The sequence below is a fragment of the Pteropus vampyrus genome, unplaced genomic scaffold, assembly GCF_000151845.1.
Source record: "Pteropus vampyrus isolate Shadow unplaced genomic scaffold, Pvam_2.0 Scaffold50, whole genome shotgun sequence".
Lineage (NCBI taxonomy): Eukaryota > Metazoa > Chordata > Mammalia > Chiroptera > Pteropodidae > Pteropus > Pteropus vampyrus.
The window spans coordinates 6717759-6720529 of NW_011888831.1; the positions used below are offsets into that span (position 1 = coordinate 6717759).

The following is a 2771-nucleotide window of genomic DNA, read 5'->3' on the forward strand; positions in this document are numbered from 1 at the left end:
GTGATTCCTGTAAAACAGGCAGCAGATCTCTCCCTGTGCCAGGCTCAGAGCCGCCTCACTAGATCCTCCTTTCTAATCTGCCCCTCAGGATGGCTCTGAGTCCCAGATAAGAGGCATGGGCGGGGCCTGTGAGGCTCTGCATGCTGCTCAGTCTGTACCCAGAGACAACAGTAGCACACAGTGATTCCCGAACTACCTCCTTTTGTCCTGTGTCCTCTTGGCAAATTATCCCAGTTGTCCTTCCCCCATACCCCGCCCCCATGCCTGGTGGCACAGACACTTAGCGATTTGCTCCTTAATTGTCCCCCAGCTAGGCTGCGCAGATGCCGCTCTTTAATCTCTCCTGATAAATGAATCGCACCGCTCCTTTAATCATATGTTCATATCCAAGCCAATTTGAATCAATTTGGCAGGGAGCGTGTTGAAAGAGATGCCATGACTGCTGCTTCTCCCTCCCAGAGCCCTGGAGCCAGCACGTCTGCTGTCCTCAACCTCAGCAAAGAACCCAGGAGGCCCATCCAGGGAAAGGATCTCCTACCTGAATGGTGGGGACTTTTCAAAGTCAACGGCTCATTCCTGTCTCCAAGCAGGCTGGAGTGGGACTGAAAGAGATGGATTCCCAAATGCCTCAAAAGTGGGAAGGAGGGAGATGAGTTCACAGCCTTCCTTGGTCACTGAATAAAGGGCCCATTATCATCCCTGAGAGAAAGTGCTGCCTTAAATCTAACCTTAATCTTTTCTGTTCCCCTTTCATTTCCTCTGAGCTGGTTCTCAGGGAAGCTGGAACACTCCATCACCTTTTATGTAGCTACACATTCAAGACCAATCTATGATAATTTGTCCGTGCCTGTTACTGCTACTGGCTGCCACCCCAACTCCTTTCATCTTTCCCCAAGAGGTATTCTTTACCAAATCCTCCAGCCTGGTGAGCAGTCCCAGACTTGCTTGGTAAGCTACTAAGTTTTGCCACAGTTAGAGCCGTTGCTTTTTCAGCTACAGAGTGGTGTCTACCTGCCGTAGGGAAAGCAGAACAAAATGTGAATAAAACCCGCTAAACTGAGTGCTGCTGCCACTAGTACTAAGACCTTGGAGAAAAGGTTTAACCGCTAGGTCTCAGTTTCTCCACCTGTAAAACAAGGTGGTATTGCTGGCAAGAACCGTTTATAAAACAAGGTGGTATTGCTGGCAAGAACCATTTGGCTCCTAAGTTCAGAGGGAGCCCCTGAATGCTGCCAACGACCCACCCCTTCATCACCTTCGGAGCAGAACCCAAGGGACCGACAGGCGGCGCTAGGAGGGCTGCGAGATCCCCATGCTGGAGAAGGGACATCTCCCAGCGCGAGTTCTGTCGGGGTCGGTTCCGTCCAGCAGGCCAGTTGTGCCTCCGCATCGTCTTCATGTCTTCTCGGTTTTCCTCAAGGGCTCTGCCAGTCCAGGCAGGCGCCCTCCCATCGCCTGGGAAACTGGCGTACCTCAGCATACTCATATCTTATTTGTACGGCCCCGGGCTTCTGGAGCACTGGGCCTCTAGCTCCGCCCGGGCCTGGAGGTTCTTCCTGGAAACCACGCCTGCTAAAATGTTGACTCCACACAGCGAGCCGACGTTTCCCTTTAAGGATTCCAGAGGCATGAGGACCCGGCCCTTCGCTCAGCAACGGACAATAGTTTCCCACCCCTTTAAGAGCTCTTGGAAATCCTTAGCAGGAGCTGAAGCTGACTTAGCGACTGGGACTGGGATTTTCCGGCCTGTCAAAGTCGGAAACTGACATTGTAGTTCTCATTTGTTGAGCATTCAGTATGTTCCCGGTGCTTATGCACTTGGCCAACATAATCTCATTTAACCTTTATCACGACTATGTGAAGTGTCCTTGTTCCCATGAGGAAACAAACTCAGTGGTGCCGTCTGTCATAGCAGGGTCTTCAGCTTGGTTCCAGCAACTGGCCAGCCGACTCCGAGCTACTCTGGCCTTGTCAGAGTGTGCAGAGAGAGGTGAGAAAGCCAAAAATTGCTGTCATGGTCCTCGTCTCAAATCTCTGTGTGCCTGGTATCCAGAAGGCCTCACCCTAGGAAGGAAACATTTTTTGGCAATTTTAGGGGGAAATGTCAACCACACATTTGTGCTGCTCCCTACAATTTCAGAGCACCCCCTATACATTATCACATTTGCGATTCATGCACACCGTGCCAACAATACGAGTAACGGTTCCACATGGCCCGGAATACATATTTTAAGCTATATTCACCTTAGTCTAATTTCATTACAGTACAACGAAACAATCCAGACCATTCTCTGGGATTTCATCTGGAAGGAGTGGTTTCCAGAGCAATAGCCATTTTGGAATTAACAAGAATGCTAGATTTGTTTAAAAGAAATTTTACAGAGAAATTGAGTCTTCTGTAGTGTAACCCCGGTGATGGGGCATATACATAAGGGAGATTCCGAAAAGGATGTGTGCTTTGCAATTAAAGTCAGTGACATAAATCTCCCAGTGGAATACTTAAATGTGCAGATAGAATTTGCTTTAGATATCAAAAGTCAGCTATGACAGTTTTACCAAAAAACCTCAAAAAGGATATTAAGTTTTGACACCATCCAGGCAAATTATATTTGAGGTGGCTTAAGAGTCAAAGAGTTTTCACATTTTAATAAATTTTGATATGTTTTGTGCCACATCTATGATCTGACTAGATTAGGAAAAGAAGCAAATGGATTTGGGGAAGAGAGAACACTAGGGAATTTGAAAGTAGAGAGTAAAAAAAAAAAAAAAAA

General features: G+C 47.9%; 1 long non-coding RNA gene across 1 annotated transcript; it reads left to right on the forward strand.

Annotated features, from left to right (window-relative positions):
• The first annotated feature begins 102 nt into the window (after positions 1–102).
• On the forward strand, positions 103–1847 carry LOC111739429. Its single transcript, XR_002780255.1, has 2 exons — positions 103–1138; positions 1174–1847. It is a non-coding gene; the product is annotated as an uncharacterized LOC111739429 (long non-coding RNA).
• The last annotated feature ends 924 nt before the right edge of the window (positions 1848–2771 follow it).